Genomic DNA, 19,512 nt, shown 5'->3' on the forward strand with positions numbered 1-19,512 from the left:
TCTATCTATCTATCTATCTATCTATCTATCTATCTATCTATCTATCTGTCTGTCTGTCTGTCTGTCTGTCTGTCTCTGTCTGTCTGTCTGTCCGTCCGTCCGTCCGTCCATCCGTCCATCCATCTACTAATGTACCAGCTTTATGCTTTGCGCATTCAAGTGTATATCACAATCTGTACCAGAAGCATTTTTTCATCCATTTGGTATTTTGTTTCTGGATAGTTAGGACAAATTCTTTTAGGTGATGATGGATCTCACTTAGCAAGCTTTGCAATATTTTTGCCATCAAGTTGTTTCCAGGGCTTGATGCAACTAGTCATCTACAAATAGGAGCATTCAAAGATCCTCATCATCTGCATCATCTTCTATTTGAATCCTATATTATATATTCTCTACAACAGTGGAAGCGGGTTTGGCAAGAAATATATCTCCACTGGGGCTTAGCACAATGTCTGACTTACAGGAAGTACTTAATAAATGTTTACTTGATTGCTATACATCTCATGTGATATACAACTTCATCACTACCTAAGAATGGCCACCAAGAAAACATCATTAACCCAGATGCCTATTTTCTAAGCACTCTATGTAAGATGAATTATCTAGATGTACAAGTAAAACATAATTGACAATAGCATTACGAGGGAACAAACAAGCTCTTGAAAGTAATATTCCACAGCAGACCACATCTTTTCCATCACACGAATGACTGAAAGATACAGAGAATACAAGAACCTACCATGTTCATTGCTTGTTAACTATCAAAAACATCTGATTCAACAGAGTGAACTGTCTCCTTTAAGGCTTCCCTGCAATAAGGCATCTCCCATGCATATGTCAAAATTATATTATGTCAGGATTCCTTGAATGACATAAAACAGAGACAACCTTGTAACATATTAAGGGAGACATTAAGAAGGCATTTGCCACTACACTGTCCTAAAAGGAGAACTGGTGTAGGGTCCATGTCAAAGAGGGATTCCCTGTTGATGGTGAAGCCCTCCAGATGCTTCTGTTTGTAAATGACATAGTACCAACTGCTTTACTCCCTGAAACAGTGCCAAGCCTCCTAAATAAGAACCAGAACCAAAATAGATGAAAACAACCCAATACAAACAGAATTCAGAATTCATCTGCTTTGGGTGTGTTGCTTCTAAAGATGTCACTTTGTTAGAAGCTGTTGCTTTGTTTTTGTATCCTCAGGACTAGCACAGTGCCTTGCACCTAACTGTTCAGTCCTGTCCAGCTATCCATGATCCCATTTGGGGTTTTCTTGGCAAAGATACTAGAGTGGCTTGTCATACCCTTCTTGTAACAGTGAGCACCCTAGCATACCCAGGATGGCTACTAGAAAAGGCTCTTTGATTGGCTTTTCTAAATGAAAGCAACTCAAAAGGGGTTAACAATCCTACTTTAATCAAACGTGTGTGTGTGTGTGTGTGTGTGTGTGTGTGTGTGTGTATCACTCAATTAGTTCAGGGAAAAAAGTCAGCACCTTGAACTTCAGAAAATATAAACAGAAATCACAAGCAGACAAAAAAATACAGACTGAAAAAATAACACAACTCAACAGAACGACAGACAGAACTTCTAGCTGTCTGAGAATTACATACCTACATAGTGAGTTACCAGAGAGAGAAACACCAACATATGGGTTTTCAAAGTCAGGGCGCTCAACGACTACCCAGAGTCTCATCTGACCAAATCACAGAACTGTTCCCATGAGTGAGCCCCAAAGCAAAACCTCACCTCAGAGGGTACATATAACCTTGTTCAGGGTCAGAGAACATCACAAGCCTCATGACCCACTGCCTAATCACAAAGTAACAAAAGCTGTGGGCCTTCCTGAAAAACAAGCCTCCCCTAAGCAAGCTTCTCTAGTTGGGCTCCAAGTGAGGCCCATTAAGGAGCAGGGAAGATCTTCAGATTCCTTTGCCATGACACTTCTCCGGCTCATTTTAAAGATAAGAAACTGAGGCAAACACAATTTCCTAGGATCACGTAGCTAGTAAGTGTCTGAGGCCAGACTTGAACTCAGGAAGATCAATCTTCCTGATTCCAGTTCCAGTGCTCTATCCACTATGCTACCGAGCTGCCCCCGTGTATCTAGTAGGCGATCAAAAAGTACTTGTTGAGCTGAATGGAAACAACAAGTATTTATTGAGTGCCTACTAAGTACAAGGCACTAACGATGCTTGGCTGAGTAAGATGGAAAATTAAGGAAAAAAAGACAAATCCCTCCAGTAAGGGAGATGAAATAGGGACAGGGACTGGACCTGGAATTTCACTGGTATAGGGAGTTGGCAGTGGTCTACAGCACTGACCTGCCCAGGATCACACAGCTAATGGCACAGCTTGAATTCAGGTTTTCCCGGCTTCAAAGCTAGCTCCTGTCCATGACATCCAACTGCTTCTCATCTACATAAAAGACAAACTAACAAACTCTAGTACATGGCAGGGTAATAAAGGGCAGACGTACTGAATCCTCCTGGGTGGAATGTAAGGACAACTCCAATGTTTCTCTAGTGAAAATGTGGTAAGAAGGTCCCGAGTCTTGTTACATATCTGAACCATGCTTTCCTCTTCTTAGCTAAAAGTGTTCTGTTAGTTGGATGGAATAGAATAACTTCCCATAAAACCTAAAGTATACCTCACAAGCATATTTTCTCTCAACGATTTAGGCTAATGCTCCTAAGAAGAACAGAAAATACAATGTGGGGTATTTATAAATGTCACATGTACTGAAAGACACTTCAGATAAGTTCTTTAGAAAGAAAATCCCAGGCTCCATTGATTACATATATCATTGCCACTTTTGGCTAATAAGTCTGTTAAGATGTGAACGGTTAGATTGATTTTTTTTCCTTCTAAGAAGAAGCTGTCCCTTTACAAATCAGTCAGGTGAGAATTAGTGAGGTTCCACTGTAATGCCTAATTAGGATTAATTACCTAATGTGCATAAAACACTTCAGAGAAAAATACCACCTCATGTTGCCATTGGATTTGGTCTAGGATTTTTTTCAGAGCTCCTTTGTTTTTGTTTGCTGATTTTCAAATGAAACAAAAACTCTTCAGACATTGAACTATGAAAACAAAGTGTCATCCACAAGTGGACTCCAGGGCATAATTAGGTCCAGTCTTGTTGTGGCTATTTCTGTAGACACCGTAGTGGATTTCTCTCCCTTTATTTCTCAGCAGAAACTAAAGATTCAGGCTAGAAAAGCTACTTGTCTTGGATTTGTACTGGCCTCTTGCTTGGCTAACCTTGGTATGGAAAAGTAGTGACCTGATTTAACCCCCATGAATTCTGTGAAAGAATATTACCAGTGAGTAAATGAAAGTGATTTTTCTCAAATTCTTCTCTGGCTATATAGAAGACGAGAAAGGTTATTGGCTAATAGAATACAGACCTACTATAGTGGATGCTCACTTTAAGAGCAGAACAGTGACCTAGAGATCAGATTCATCTCTTGACAATGGTCCTTAAGGACAGTTTATTGAATAGCATTCTTATTTTCCTTGAGATAAGAAATCAGAATTACCAATTCTAAGAGCTAAAAGGGACCTCAGGGGCCAATCTGGGCCAATTATACCCGACTCAGGAGAATTTCCTCCACAACATCCCAGAAAATTGGTCACCGAGTCTTTGCTTGAAGACCTCCAGCCAAGGGGAATTTACTCCCTCCTCCTGAGTCAGTTTATTCCAATTTTAAACAGAGCTAATCGTTAGGAAGGCTGTTTTTTCCCCTTACTTCAGGTCGAAACACTCCTCTCTGCCACTTCTATCCATTAACCCTAGCTGTGCTATCTGGAGCCAAGGCCAACAACTCTACTCTTTCTGCCACATGACAGTTTTTCCAGTAAGTTATTTCTGATGAACTGATGCTGAGTGAAGTGAGCAGAACCAGGAGAATAATTTATACAATAATAACAGTACTGTAAAGAAACAGCTCTGAAAGACTTAAGAACTCGGATCAATATGACAGAAACTGGGCATAGACCAATAACTTACACCATACACTGAAATAAAAGCTAAATGGGTGCACGATCTAGATATAAAGGCTGATACTATAAGCAATCTGGGAGAGCAAGGAATAGTTAACCTGTCAGATTTATGGAGAAGAGAAGAATTTATGACCAAACAAGAGGTAGAGACCATTACAAAATGCAAAATGGATAATTTTGATTACATTAAATTGAAAAGTTTTTGTACAAATGAAGCCAATGTAACTAAGATCAGGAGGGAAGTGGAAAATTGGGAAAGAATTTCTACAACCAGTGTCTCTGATAAAGGCCTCATTTCTAAAATATACAAAGAATTGAGTCAAACTTATAAGAATACAAGTCATTCCCCAATTGATAAATGGTCAAAGGATATGAACAGGCAGTTTTCAGAGAAAAATTAAAGATATCTATAAGCATATGAAAAAGTGCTCTAAATCACTATTGATTAGAGAAATGCAAATCAAAACAACTCTGAGGTACCACATCTCACTGGTCAGATTGGCTAAGAGGATAAAACAGGAAAATGATAAATGCTGGAGAGGATGTGGACAAATTGGAACAATAATACATTGTCGGTGGAATTGTGAACTGATCCAACCATTCTGGAGAGCAATCTGGAACTATGCCCAAAGGGCTATAAAAAAGTGCATAGCCTTTGACCCAGGGATACCACTTCTAGAGCTGTATCCCAAAGAGATCAGAGAAGTGGGAAAAGGTCGTATATGTACAAAAATATTTGTAGCAGCTCTTTTTGTGGTGGCAAAGAACTGGAAATCAAGGGCATGCTCATCAATTGGGGAATGGCTAAACAAGTTGTGGTATATGAATGTAATGGGATACTATTGTGCTATGAGAAATGAGGAGCAGATGGACTTCATAATAACCTGGAAAGACTTATAAACTGATTCTGAGTGAGGAGAGCAGAACCGGGAGAACTTGGTATACAATTATAGACACATCATATCTGGGACAACTAACTTTGATAGACTGGGTGATAGATTCCTCTCAGCAATGCAAGATTAGAAGACGACTCCAAAAGACTCATGATGGAAAGGGCCATCCACATCCAGAGAAAGAACTACAGAGTCTGAATGCAGATTTTGTTTTGTTTCGTCCCTTCTTTCTCATTGTTCACTCCATTGGTTATAATTGTTATTTTCAACTTGGCTAATGTTTCATGTGAATGTATTTGTGGAACTTATATCTGATTGCATGCTGCCATGGTGGGGGGTGAGGGGGGGGAGCAGAAGGAGGGGAGAAAATTTGGAACTCAAGATATTGTGAAACTGAATGTTGTAAACTTAGAGTAAATAAATAATTTTTTTTTTTAAAAAAGAACTCTGATCAACTCAAAGACTAGCCATCCAACTATGATTTCAGAGTACTCATGATGAAACAGGCTACTCATCCAACTCCTACCAGAAAGATGGTGAACATAGAATGAAGAATGAGAGTGTATGTATGTGTGTGTATATGTATATATATGTGCATAAGTATAGATGTATATATACATACACATACACATAAACATATACATTGACAAAGATATACATATGTGTGTGTTTAACATGGTTAATGCAGAAATTTGTTCTGCTTGTCTACTCATATTTGTCACATATTTTTACTTTTCTTTTTCAGTGGAGGCTGAAGGGAGTTGGGAGGAAGAGAATGTGGTTTTCTGTAGGAAAAAAAAAGTTTAAAAAAACCACCCAAATAAGTAAGTTGTTTTTTCTGCAGCCTAAACATCCCCAGTTTATGTGGCATGGTCACCGGTGTACTAATCATCTTAATTGCTCTGTTTTTCATCCATTTCTTCCCAAAACATCCTTCACTGGGGAAAAGGCTGAACAAAGTGTGGCAAATAAATCTAATGGAAAATTATCACATCATAAGAAACCATTTTTATAAGACATTTAGAGAAACATGGGAAGACATAGATGAACTGAAGCAAAGTAGAATATGTAGAATCAGGAGAATACACATGATTACCACAAAGTAAACAAAAAGCACACTTTGACAACAGTCAGACACTAACTGTAATGACCAATCTTGGAACCATAGAAGAGACAAAGAAGTCATTGCTTCTTTTCAGAAGAGAGGTGGAGGACTCCCGATTATAGAACATTGTATATACTGACACATGCTTTTACTGTGTTCATTGGTTTTATTTCACTTTTTCCTTATTACAAGATAGGGTTGACTTTTGGGTTGGGTTGGAGGAAGGGATGGAAAGTAATGTTACAAAAAATTGTGGCATAAGAACAAAGGGCGTCAATAAAACTTTTTTAAAGGGACAGAAACAATAAAATAAAATATGGTAACTGAAAATGAACACAAAACTTCAGATATGGTCTGACCTGAACAAAGTACAATGGGAGGGATCATCACCCCCTCCAGATGGACAATGCTACTATAGCCTAGGTTACCACCAGCTTTTCTGATTGTCCTGTCACACTGTTGACTCACACTGAGCTCACAGTCCACAGAAATCGCCAAATCTTTTTCACACAATCTGTCTGGAAACCTCTATAAATGTTATAGAAGTTAAGTATAGGACTTTAGTATAGTCAAGTATGGGACTTTATATTTATATTTTATTAAATTTTATCTGGCCCATCCGTTTACCCTGTCCAGATCTTCCAGTTCTATCATTCGGTGTATTAGCTGTTCAAAGTTAGAAAAGTGCCCTAGACATGCCTGAATTCCCTGTCATCATCTGTTAAGTCCAAATTATGAATTGTCCTTTTAAGTGCTTCTTAAAAACTGACTTAAATTTTTTCACTTCTAAGACACTCTGGAGCTAACAAGTGCCATATATTTAACATTTACTATGTAAAAAAAAAATATATATATATATATACATAGTATATATATGTTCCTTAAATAGTCTTAAAATACATTTAAAAATTTATCCTTCAGAATTCCAAAGCTGTCTCCTAATCTAGTATTCTTGGTTTTGCTGAATAAGTCTATTTAAACTACTAGTGCTGTTATCGACTTTTATCCTGCCTGGCTCACTAAAAGGGGAAATATAGGTCAGTAAAGTAAAGTAAAGTTAGTGGCCAACTAGGTTCCTGAGGCAGGTAGGTAGGTGGTTGCTGTAGTGCATTAAGAGTGCTGGGCCTGGAGTCAGGGAGACTCATTCATCTTCCTGAATTCAAATCTGGCCTCAGACACTACCTAGTTGTGTGATTCTGGACAAGTCATTTACCCCTGTTTGCCTCAGTTTCCTCATATGTAAAATAATCTGGAGAAGGAAATGACAAACCAGTTCGTTATCTAAGAGTCAGACATGACTGAAAGGACGGAACAACAGCTAGTTTCTTAGGACAACAGGAAGGAAGGAAAGAAGCATTTACACAGCACCTACTATGTGCTAGGGCACTGTGCTAAGTGGTTTACAATCTTATCTCACTTGATCCTCATAAGAGCCCTGGAAGGTGGGGGCTACTTTCATTACTGCCTTTTTACATTTGAGGAAACACAGAGGTTCATTGACTTGCTCAGGGTCATACAACTAGTAGGTGTCTGAGGTCAAATTTGAACTCAGGTCTTCCTGACTGTGGGCCCAGCTGTCTCTGATGAAAGAGTACCTGCTTCCCATTTCCCACACTGATAACAGGGCTTTTGTTTCCTGGAAGAAGATTTATTGGGGAACAAGAGAATTGCAGTGAAGGAGCCCTAGATACAGAATCACAAAATCTGATGACATTGCTTCCTTATCCCGGCTACTTACCCTCTCTATGTGTATGATTCTTTCAGTATATAAAGTTTACTTTTGGTGTCCTATCCCTTCCCCAGTTAAGGTAGAGTTAGTGAAGTATGATATGATATGATATGACATGACATGATATATATCGTGTGATATGAAATATATGATAAGATACAATATGATTTGATATTATATGATACAATACAATATATTCTATGATAAAAGCTTAAGGGAGAACTCTTTCTAGGGGGTAGTTGCATTTTAATGAGGGACTTAAAAACTCCACATCCTTTGAAGCCTCTAATAGTAGGTTTCCAGGCATGGTAATGGGCAGTGAGGAAAAAAATATTTGGAGGCTTAAAATCTCACCACCGAAATCACTTCCCATTCAGTTTATTCTGAGGGAGTTTAAAGCATCAGACCAGGTGTTAGAACACTGAGATGCCCCAGATATTTCAACAGATGGCACTTGAGAATAACCAAAATGGTGGCACACGTTTATGCTGTTTGTTATTGTTCAATTGTGTCTAATTCTTTGTGATCCCGTTTGAGGTTTTCTTGGCAAAGACTCTGGACTGGTTTGCCATTTTCTTCTCTAGCTCATTTTGCAGAGGAGGAAATATGGTTAAGTGACTTGTCCAGGATTACACAACTGGTAAGAGTCTAAGGCTAAATTTGAACTCATATCTTCCTGACTAGAGGGCTGATGCTCTATTCACTGTACCACCTAGCTTCTGTTTATACTGTACAATGCTTTCATGCTTTTGCAGAGAAATTTCACATTTATTAATTCTCACAATGGCCCTGTGAAGTAGGCAAGCAGATATTCTCCCTATTTGACAGATGAGAAACTGAGGCCTTGAAAGGTTAGTGATTGCCCAAGGTAACCTAGCTAGCTAGTCAGTAGGGGAGCTATGAGATCCCAGGTTTCTCTACTCAAACAAGTCATTTTTAAGTGACTACTTAAAAATAATTGTGCTTAACACTATGCTAGGAGCCACAGGTGTTCTTTCCCAACAATTTGTACGTGGTCTTTTAGAAATGCCTTGGTTCCATTGGATTGGCAACATATTGCAATGAATAATATAAAATTGTCTAGTCTTGACATGAAATAAGTAGCCAGATGTGGACTTTGATTCAGGAGACCTAGGTTCAGATCCTAGCTTCATTACTTCCTAGCTGTGTGACGTTAGACTAGTCACTTAACAACTTCTCTGGGTTTCATATTTCTCTTCTATAAAAAAAAGGGATAAGAAGAATGTCAGCCCAGTCTCTGAGGGGAATTCTGAGCATAAGATGAGATCCCCTACATCTTAACAAAGTCCTATATTAATGTAAGTTATTATGACTTCAAGGATAGCACCCCCCTCCAGCTATTTCCATGGAAAAAAACGGTGTCACTTAATAACTCTTAAAAAAGGAGTCCTAGGGGCAGCCAGGTGGCTCAGCGAGCAAGAGCACCGGCTCCAGTGTTGGGACGACCTGGAGATGGAATCCTGGGACACTCAGCACCACACCCAGAAATAACTGGCCGTGTAACCTTGAGCAAGTTACTTAACCCCGATTGCTTAAAAAAAAAAAAAAAAAGGAGTCCTATCCTTCACACCCTTGAACTTCCCAGCAGGACTTGTGGCAGAACTCATCCTGTCAGCCTTTTCTGGAAGTTGGAGCTTTGATCCCGGTAGATCCCTGGAGCCACCAGTCTGGAAAAGGACAGTCACTGTGTCAGAGACAGAGCTAACATCAGGCTGGGGTCTGTGCTAGGGAAACTCACTGGGGTGAGCTCCGTCCTTCTGTGGATGTCAGGCCGTGGTGTTCTCAGGCTGAAACAATTTTCTGACCCTGCTTCCCCCATCAGTTGTGCTCGGTTTGACCTCCAGATGACAATAATAAGATCAAGACCTGAAAGCAGACACAGTCATGGAACCATAGGACTTAGGGCTGGAGGAACTTTACAGACGACTTAGTCCAACCTCCTCCCAGCTCCCCTTCTACAGACGAGGAAACTGAGGAGCGGAGCCAAGATTCACACCCGGGTTCTTCGATTCCCAGGATAGTTTTATTTCTACCGTGCCGGCAGAGAGGACGCAAGGTCAGGATTTAGCCTGAGGAAGAGAAAACTAATGGAAGGCACAATTTCTTTCTTCAAATATTTGAAGGGTAGGCAGGTGGTTCAATAGATAGAACAATGGGCCTAGAGTCAGGAATATGAGTTCAAATTTTGCCTCTGACATTTAGCTGTGTGTCCCTGGGCAAGTCCCTTCATCTCTGCCTCAGTGTCCTCATTTGTAAAATGAGGATAATAATAGCATCTACCTACCAGGGTTATTGGGAGGGTCAAGTGAGATAACAATTGGAAAGGACTCAGCACAATGCCTGGCACATAGTAAGTGTTCCATAAATGTTAGTTATTAAGGGATTCATTGCAAAAGATCCCGCTGCTGGGAAGGACTTAAGGCAAAAAGAGACGGGGACGGCAGAGGATGAGATGGATGGACAGTCGTGCAAGCAACGACCATGAACTTGGACAGACTTGGAAAGCCTGGTGTGCTATGGCCCGGGGTCACGAAGAGTCGGACACGGCTGAACAACAATAAAAATCACAGTCGACTGGGTTGCTCCAGAGAGTAGATGTTACAACAAAGCAGAGTTTAGAATAAAGTTTTATTTCTCTGAGGGGAAGAATCATCTAGCAATTTAGAGCGGCCCAGCGATGGGCTACTCTAAATGGAAGTCATGAGGCTGTCAGGTCCCAGAAGCTGGACGTGTTCAAACAGAGGCTAGAAGATGCCAAAAGTGTAACAGGAAGAATGCTTACCGTCCATTTTTTTTTCTCACTGTGAGAATCTATGGGTCCAGAATGTCAAAGGTCAGAGTCAGGAAAGGATTAATGGAGCCACCACAGTTCAAGGTCATGGACTTGGAACAGGTTTGGGGAGAGAGAGAAGCAGCTCAGCAGCAAACAGGAGACAGCCTGGGCACCTACCTGCTGAGATCTCTCCTACCTGACCCAGTATGTCCACTCTGCCTGCCTCCCTTTCTGGTCCCAACAGTATTGATAACATTCAGAGAGAATTACACAGACCTAGTCCCTGTCCTCAGGGAACCCAAGCTCCAATGATGCCTCCCATTTATTAAGTACTCTTAGATCCTTTCAAAAACCTGGTAATGTACAGAGAGCCATTTTATTACCCCCATTTTCCAAGTGAAGAAACTGAGGCCCAAAGGCATCGTGATTTGCTGGATATCACACTCAACATTAGTGAGTGAGCTTACCCCACTCAATTCAGCAGTCAGGTTAACAAGCCGTGATCACTGGCCTCAAGGAGCTTATAGTTCAGTGGAATGTACCCATAAAAAATAAATAACACAAGGCAACACATGCTGAGCATCAAAATAATGGCCTAGGAATAAGGAGTGCTGCTGAACTCAATTAGAGAGACAGAGAGACAGACAAACAGACAGACAGACAGAGACAGAGAAACAGACACAGAGAGAGATCCCCAAAGAGTGAAGGTAGGAAAGGCTCCTGAGAAACAGGGTTTCTGCCGGACCTTGAAGGAAGGACAGAAACTGGACAAGTAGAAAGGATGGGATGACAGGGAAGGCACTTTGGGTGGGAGAACAGTGAAGCAGGATACAGAGGCCATTGTAACCATCTATCTTCTGCCTGCATCCCTGGCTCTGTGGTTTTGACTTGTATGCTGGACTGCCATATTCTGATTAATCCCTCACCTAGGGGCTCTGTAAGAAGAACCTAGGTCCTTTCCTCCATAGAGCCTTGCATTAATAAACTTCAGATGAACTGAAATGACAGATACAACACTACGAACAAGTGGCCATTCAGTGAATTTCAAAAGAGGCTGCTAATGGAGAAGGAGTCATAAGCACCAGTATTCAGAGCTTAGAGCTACCTTAGAGAACTTTTAGCCTGATGCAGACACATCTAACAGGAGGTCAGCAATACTGCCAAGTGCATTTGAACAGATTAAAATGTAATGGGGAAATAGTTAACAAAACACATACAATAATATTATTTTTGTTCAGACCTTTCAGTCATGTCTGACTCTGTGATACCATTTGGGGTTTTCTTGGCAAAGATACTGGAGGGGTTTGTCATTTACTTCTCCCACATTTACAGATGAGGAAACTGAGGGAAACAGGGTTAAGTGACTTGTCCAGGGTCACTCAGCTAGCAAGTGTCTGTAGCCAGATTTGAACTCACGATGATGAGTCTTCCTCACTCCAGGTCTGGCACTCTATCCACGGTGCCCCCTAGCTGCCCTCTTGAATAGGTACTCAGTACTAAACGCATATCAGATCAGTTATTTCACCCCCCGAAAATGCACAAAGGACTTGGGAGTCTGTGAACAGATACAAAAACACACAAATAGTTCAAACAGCTCATAAGGCTCCCCCAGCAGGCAAGCACATTTGAAAACTACTGAACAAGCCTTCCCTTTACACCAATTGTCTCAGGAACTCACAGCGATAGTGTGAGGTGTTGGCGAGGTCCAGATGTCCTGCCACGCATACACCCCACCATGGCATGGCTCTAGCTCTCCAACTGCAGAATGTCAGTGCTCTCCTTCCTTCTCTATGAGACCCATTTCCAAATTCAGGGTTCCCTCCAAGGCAACTCCCAAAGTTAGCGTTGCCTAGGAAATCTCCCTTCTCTGGTGAGAAGACTAGAGTCCAAGATCATCCAGCCTAGAGAATTCAAAGTTTTCCCCTCCTTCAATAGGAGGTTGCTATGGTGGAGAGAGCACTGACTTTGAAGGTAAAAGACCTGGGTTCAAATTCCTGTCTCATGCTTATCACCTGGGTGACGTTAGACTACTCGCTTAGCTTCCTTGAACTTCATTTACCTGCTGTATAAAATGAGGGAGTTGGACTAGATAATTCCGGGGGCACAGCGACTAGAGCACCCACCTTGGAGTCAGTAGGACCTGAGTTCAAATACAGCCTCACACTCGTACTAGCTGGGTGACCCTGAGCAAGTCCCTTAGCCTTGCTTGCCTCCAAAACAAACAAACCAAAAAATAAAATAAAATAAATGGGGTTCAGTAAGAGGAAGCATGGTACAATTCTAGGAAAGAGTTCTAATTTAAATTCAAATCCCACTTCTTTCTCTTAGCCCCTATGCGGCCTTGAGCAAGTCACTTCTCTTCTCCCCCATTTCCTATTCCATAAAATAGTTAGACCAGATGGCTTCTAGGGTTCCTTCCAACAATAACTCAACGATCCTATGAGTTCCCTAAATCCTGTCAGCAAGGTTTCCCCTCTATGGGGAACTGTTCCCCAGATGCCTCTGAAAAACAGGTTCATACCCTATAATTTCATCAAGTTAATTGAAAATGTATCAAGTTAATCTGGGGTTACGTTTCTGAAACCTCCCTTTTATACTATTGTCAGCCACCATCCTGTTTCTAGATGGCAGGCAGAATCACAGCTGTTGGCTTCCACATTTCATCCAACTCATTCAATATTTTTGAAAGAGATCCAGACACAAACAATATGACGCATAAAAGTCCACATTTGAGTAGTGGAGTTGAAGTACCTTGTTTCCCCGATAATAAGACACTGTCTTATTATTTTTTTTGGAAAGAAAAACACCAGACGGCTTATTTTCAGGGGAGGGCTTATGTTGTCCTGCCTCAGCTCTCCTCCGCGGCACTGCTCTCAATGGCGCCAGCAAGTAAATCACTGGGGAAGAACAGGATGACGCGCTCACTGCTGCAGCTCTGATTGGATGCAGCTCGGAGCGCGGCGTGCGTTTCACGGGGGGGGGAGACGGTGCATACAGAGGGTACCCTAATGTAGCGTGTAGCGCAGGGGATCACCTTCACTACAGTAGCAATCTCAATAGGGCTTATTTTCGGGATAGGTCTTATTATCGGGGAAACACGGTACTTCACATGATCAGTGTGCATATCCCTCCCTAACCTGACGGGACAAAGAATCTCTACATGAAGGGTTAGCTCTGTGTGTCGTGGTCTGGCCTGGCAGTCTGATGAAGCCAGACTTATCAGAATAATATCATAAGAGGAATAAAATAAAATACATGGAATTACAAAAGAAACCAACTATACCGAAATACAGTTATCAGAAAAAAAGTTCATGGGCCCCAGGTTAATATCCCCTGCTCTACAGAAAACAAAGCAATCAAAACCTGTTTCTAGTCTCAGTCAAGCATGTTGATATTAAAAAAAAAAATACACAGAGTAGTCCCCATTAATTTGCTTGTAGCAGGAAACTCCAATTTCCCGAATGCTGGGTTTGTTTTCTCAGAGGATCAGCACTGATCCGGTCAATGAGCTCTGGCAATCAAAGTCCATGGTGCTCCCAGAGAGGTAATTGAGAAGGGTCAGACTCCCTCTGCCCCATCTCCCACCTATCCCACCCCCTGACGATTATTGGTGGCATTTCCTTCTTTAGCCAGGGGCTCAGTGGATGGTCATTGCTTCTAAGGTTTTTGGACTAGAACATTTGAGTCACTGGATCACAGAATTTAGAGGTGGGAAGGACCTTAGCAATCAAGTCCCTCTCTCATTTTATAGATGAGGAAACCAAAGCCCAAAGAAATGAAGGTCCAATAAGGTAGGATTGCCACTCCAGGCTGACTTCTCCCTAGAAGTCCAAACGACCAACCAAATAAATAAATGAAAGGGATGTTGTTTCCCCAGTGAGAATCTGCTTGGCATCTTCATGAGCTTCTCCCAGAGCTGTTTTTAGTCTTCTTCAATTCCAGCAGGCCCCTGGAGAGATCCCCATACAGCATTTCTTCTGAGCAGGACCAGAGAGGGTGATTTGCAAGCATTACAAGTGGCATTTGCTTTTAAGTCTCCCAGTCTTTTTAAATTGCACTCTGAAACACTCAGCTCTTATTTGTCGAGAAGCGGTTAATTAACTTCCAGGCCTTTGGGGTTTTTCTGGTCATTAGAAGTGTTCTTGCTACAAAAGAGGAGGAGGTTGCAGTTCTAATGATTTCAGGAGGCAGCCACCCAACTTCTGCCATGTGAGGAGAGAGGAACCATCTCAGTATTTTAGTAATGTGATAATTATGAAAACTTTATCAGATCTGCAGTCAGACTCATCTCTCAATTTTAATAATATCACTGAAAATCTCCTTTTTCAAACAGGTAATGAAGCCATTTCTTTAGCTACATAAGGCTAATAAAATGTTAGCACAGACTTTAAAATCATCATATCTCAAAAAAAATTTTTTAATTGCAAGATTTAGAGTCACTTACTATCTCTGTGGCTTGGGGCTACAGTTTCCTCATCTGTGAAATGGGGGTGCATGTTGGTTGCAAAGGTTTCTTTCAGCTCTAAATGCTACGTACAAATTGTATTCTCCTTCTTCAACTTGTTATGCTCTCAACTAGAGAAAGACAAGCAATTCAAGGCATTGATTAAAGCAGTATGGGTAAAGAAGAGAACACTGGACTGGAACTAGGACAACAATGAAATCATAGCTTCAACTGCATCTGTCATCTCCTTCCCCGTCTTCTTCACTCCCTCCCCAAGACTGTTATATGCTCTGTGAATTGTCTATGGGGCTTTGAGTTTCTTTTCCCCTTAGCTGCCTAGCCAGATCCACACATAACAACTGGTATTTATATATCACGTTAAGGTTTAGAAAACACTTTTCTCACAACACCTCTAAGAGGTAGGTAGTTCAAGAATTATTATCCGCATTTTGGAGATGAGGAAAGTGAGGCTCAGAGCAGTCATGTGTCATGTCTAGGATCATATAACTGGTAAGTTCTGGAGCTAGAATTTGAACCCAGGTTTCTCCAGCATTCTTTGCTCTTGACCAAACTGTCTCTTTTGAGCCAATTCAGGAAGGCATGTGATATGGGATGAAAGATGGAAGATATTTTCACATATAAAAAGCCTAATTAATTTGATGGCCTTTCTTTGCAGTAATCTTGAGAAGAAGCCATTTTTTTAAAGTACAGTCCATGTACTGGGCTAAGTATCCTTCTCTCAACACTGCCATTAGCCTGAATTTGGTCTCTATATGATCATCATCATTAGCCTTGATGAAGAATCTAGGGAGAAACATTGCCCCAAATTCTATGGGATCAGAAGGTGGGGATGGCTTGATACCTGGACCAGTGGAGGAAATCCCAATATTGAGCTCCCGAATCCATTGAAATAGTGTTATTTTTTGGATTACTTTTCAAATTTGTACACAATGTTGAGAGGCAGGTGGGGCAATTAGCATCTTTTTTTTTTACAGGAAGGCAGTTTGGAGTAGTGGAGAGAGAAATTGGTCTTGGAATCATAAAGATCTGTGTTCAGCCTCTGCCTTTGACCCACACTGGCAGAGTGAGCTTGGGCAAGTGCCCTAACCTCTCAGGGCCTCAAGAAAACTCTCTAAGACAAGTGTTCTTAATCTGGGGCTTGAAAATTTGTTTTAAAAAATATTTTTAAAACCGTGTTTTGGGACACAAAAAGGTTAAAAACTCATACTCTAAGATTGTAACTTTCAGAGAAGGTGCCAACATGCATGGGTAGAGAGAGTTTCATTATTTGAGTTACCTACACTAATGCAATCACTGGTCTCACTCCTATTACTCTTCCTTATTACTTATTATGTATTATTACTAATTATTATTATTATTACCTATTACTTATATGTAAGAAGACTAAGGCGCAGATGGGCAAAGTTACTTACCCCAGGTCACATAGCTAGATGTGGCAAAACCAAGATTCAAATCCAAGTGTCCTGACTGCAAATGCCCTGGGATTTAGCCACACTAAACTTCTGTGACTTCAATGCCTACCAGACACTCCCAGTGCGCAGTCACGAGCCTGCCCTTCCACTGCCCATATGGTATTAACATTATTATTCCACTTCAGTGATGTGTCTGTGTTTACATTTCAGCTTTAATCTCAGCTCAGCAGGAAGGGTCATTAGCTGATACTGAGAAAGTTTCCTTATTAACTTATTCAAGGTGTTCTCAGCTAGACTGAAGGCCCCAGGGACTGCTAATGGGGAGCCAAACCTGCCCCCATTCATTTGATCAGCAGCTGGGCTCAGGCCTGAGTGGGCAGCGAGGGAAGGTTTTTGCAGCTGATGCCCAGTGGTAATTAGAAAAGGCCTCCACTCCCCTCCTCTGGCTTCCTTACACCTGCTGGGCTTGGTAGAGGTTTCATTAACCAAGCCTGCCACTGATTGAGCATGTCTCTCAGATCACCTCCCAGTACAACTAACTGGGTAAGACCCGAGGGCAGCCTGCAAACTCAGATGGGCCCTTGGGGAAAGAAGATTCTTCTCGGCTATGGGGATCCAAATCCTGCATACACTGGCACATATGCCTCTAACAGCAAGAGCTGTGTCTTACTTACCATTGAAGGAATGAAGGAAACAAGAACTTACTAAGTACCTACTATGTTCCAGGCACTGTGCTAAACACTTTTTACAAATATCTGCTTTGATCCTCACCTACCCTGGGAGGTAGGTGCTGCTATTATTCCCATTTTACAGATAAGGAAACTGAGATAGAGATTAAGTGACTTGCCCAGGGTCACACAGCTTGTAAGTTTCTGAGGTCGGATTTGAACTCAGGTCTTCCTGAGTCCAGGCCCAATGTTCCATAGCTGCCTCAAGTTGAGGTCCAAGTGCCATCTGTGTTGGATTAGGAATTAGAAGGGATTGATTTGGTTTTTACCTTTGTAATCTCAGCGTTTAGCACAGTGCCTAGCAGCAGGTACGTAAATGCTTGTTGCTTTTCTGTTCGGCATAATCAGGCTGGCAGGGATGAGCTGCAGAAAAGGAGGTAGGAGACCAGTGTTCAGCACTGGCTCTGCCATTATCTAGTCATGTGACTTGGCTAAGGGACAGATTCTCGGGGCCTCTGTCTTCTCGTCTGTAAAAGTGCAGGTATTCCTGCTCTGTCTGCCTCAAAGGGCTGGTGTGAGGAGCCCGAGAACAATCACAGTGCATATGTGTCAAATGTAACTCTACCAAGAGAGCCAACAGAAAAAAAGAAAAGCTTCAGTTGTGAATCTCACAGCTGAGAAACTGAGGGATGTGCCTCATTCTCTAAGGGAGATGAGGAATTTAGTAGATATGTTCTAGGGATAAATGGAGGGATGGGTGAGAGAAGGCTGCCAAATCTAGCCCACAACCATTTACTAAGTGACTGTGAGGTGCAAGGCACTGGGGATACCAACCAAAAAAGCTGCTGAGGTGACACAATAGACTAGTAAATATCGAATATTTAAGGAGAGAGAATAACAATCAAGGGCATCAGGAAGGGCTGAGTCTGAGTCAGAGGGAAGGACAAAGCATGGATGTAAGGAGAGAGTGCACAGAAGGGCAGGTGGAGGGATGGGCAGAGGGAGGATGCTGAGACTGGGAACAATGAAGTCAGTCGGCCCATGGGACTCATAGCACGAATATCTTTGCTCTCTGATGGGCTGAGTCTAGTCCTTCTACTCTGTCCACAAATACCTCCTCATTTGGGTTGAGTTTGGGTCCTGGTACATAAAATCCCACTTCTCTCCACTGTTTCCCAGAACCAAGAGCCCTGTGGTCACCGGTTCACTGTGGTGAGATTACCAAATGCTAAGATAGATTTTTGAATGGTCCAAGTCATGTACACTGTATCTCATTCTAACATTGAGCTCTTAGTCCAGATTGAATTTCCCTCCCCACCCCCCAAAAAGAAGTATGTCAGCCTCAATGACTATAAGAAAAAAAGAGTAGATTAGTAGATTGCACATGGCAGTAAAGAGTCTAAGTTTTGTTGGTGGTGTGAATAGAGTGCTGGCCTTAGAATTGGAAAGACCTGAGTTCGAATTATGACTTATTAGCTATGTGACCCTGAGCAAGTTACTTAACTTCTCTTGGCCTCATCTGTGAAATGGGAATAATAATAATAATAACAACAATAATAATATGTACCTCACAATGTTGTCGTGAGGATCAAAGGCCACAATGGGATGTAAGTGCTTTACAAACTTTTTTTTTCATTTTTCAAATGCTTTATTAACTTCTGATTTACATTATTCATTTCCGCCAGATTTTGAGTTACAAATTTTCTCCCTGTTTTTCCCCCACCCATCACCCCAGAATAGCAGTCCCACAGGATATCCCCTCCTCCAATCTGTTCTCTCCCATATTTTCTCCCATACCCCTTTAGACTTTTCCAGCAGAGCATGGTGGATCTCTATGCCCCAGTGCATGTATATCTTATTTCCCAATTACATGTAAAATAGTATTAATAATAGTATATATATAAACATTTGATTTTAAAACTTTGAATTCCAGATTCATTCCCTTCCTTCCTTGTCACCCACCCTTACTGGGAAGACAAGTAATTCAGTATAGGTTGTACATGTGTAGCTAATGCAAAACATTACCATAGTAGATATATTGTAAAAGATGACTATATTTAAACTGTATATAAACTGACTATATTTCCCTCCCTCCTATCCCACCACACACTTGTTCTATTCTCTACTTTGATCCCGTTCCTTTTTAAAAGTGGGTGCTTCCAACTTCCCTCCCCCCAGCCTGTCCTCCCTTCCATCATCCCCCCTCTCATCCCCTTCCCCCTACTCTCCTGGAGGGTGAGATACCCTATTTAGTGTGTATTTCATTCCCTCCTCAAGCCAAATTCAATGAGAATAAGGTTGACCCATTCCCTTTTGCCTTTCTATTCTTCCCCTCCATTATAACCATTTTCCCTTGCTTCTTCTATATAAGATAGTTTACTCCATTCTGTCTCTGCTAATCTCCTCTCATTATATTCCTCTCATCTCTTAATTTCACCTTT

At 41.5% G+C, this 19,512-nt stretch overlaps 1 protein-coding gene across 7 annotated transcripts in view; it reads right to left on the reverse strand.

Annotated features, from left to right (window-relative positions):
• The window catches only part of MAPK4 (mitogen-activated protein kinase 4), a 241,106-nt gene that overhangs the window by 187,233 nt on the left and 34,361 nt on the right, over window positions 1–19,512 (reverse strand). Inside the window, exon 2 of one of the 7 annotated variants that reach the window (XM_069104213.1) lies at window positions 14,971–15,101. The exons of the other annotated variants lie outside the window; for them this stretch is intronic. The gene's annotated coding sequence lies outside the window, so the exon portion shown is untranslated. The remainder of the gene's footprint in view (window positions 1–14,970; window positions 15,102–19,512) is intronic. 7 annotated transcript variants of the gene reach the window in all.

Source organism: Petaurus breviceps, unplaced genomic scaffold (assembly GCF_028583685.1).
Source record: "Petaurus breviceps papuanus isolate PSGF00001 unplaced genomic scaffold, PetGlider_PUasm1.0 131, whole genome shotgun sequence".
NCBI classification, from domain to species: domain Eukaryota; kingdom Metazoa; phylum Chordata; class Mammalia; order Diprotodontia; family Petauridae; genus Petaurus; species Petaurus breviceps.